This window comes from Sinocyclocheilus rhinocerous, unplaced genomic scaffold (assembly GCF_001515625.1).
Source record: "Sinocyclocheilus rhinocerous isolate Xijiao unplaced genomic scaffold, SAMN03320098_v1.1 C35617202, whole genome shotgun sequence".
In the NCBI taxonomy this organism is placed as follows: Eukaryota; Metazoa; Chordata; class Actinopteri; order Cypriniformes; family Cyprinidae; genus Sinocyclocheilus; species Sinocyclocheilus rhinocerous.
This window is the reverse complement of record NW_015757705.1, coordinates 1-551: the sequence shown is the minus strand read 5'-3', so window position 1 is coordinate 551 and position 551 is coordinate 1. Positions and strand designations below refer to the sequence as shown.

Sequence of the window (551 nt, the reverse complement as noted above, 5' to 3'; positions counted from 1 at the left end):
TGAACGTCTAGATTCTGAACCTGGCTCTCGAACTTGTCCATGACAGCCGACACTTTCTGCAGGTCCATGGAATTCAGAGCCTTATCCAGAGCTTTAGTCACCTGCGTCATGCTTTTCGTGACCTTTTGAAATAAAGCAGGATAAAGGCTGGACTCAGATCGGTTCTTAGAGATGTTGAGAACAGCAATCAGGACACAGTCCTCGTCTCACCCCCTTCATAGTCACGGCCGTCTGGACCTTCGAGGCCACGGCGTCCACGCGAGACGCCATACGCAGCCAATTCAGACCCTCGTTCTTCTTGCGAATGGCATTCTCTGCGTACACACGAGCACACTCCACGTTCTTCTGCTGGAGAGCCTGCAGAGTTACAAACACGAGATAAACAAATGAAGCTTCTTCTGCAAACACGTGAAGCAGGAGTGACGGTTCAGCCGAGAGGTGACTGCTAATTTATCATTAATGATGAGCACATGTGAGCTTTGAAATTAAAAGCTACATGTTGGATCCTTAAAGGTAGGGTAGGTGATTTCGGAGAGGCTAGCAATAGCAAG

General features: G+C 48.6%; 1 pseudogene; it reads right to left on the bottom strand.

Moving 5' to 3' along the window:
• Positions 1–3: 3 nt before the first annotated feature.
• Positions 4–445, bottom strand: LOC107734990 (charged multivesicular body protein 1a pseudogene; annotated as a pseudogene).
• Between the last annotated feature and the right edge of the window lie 106 nt (positions 446–551).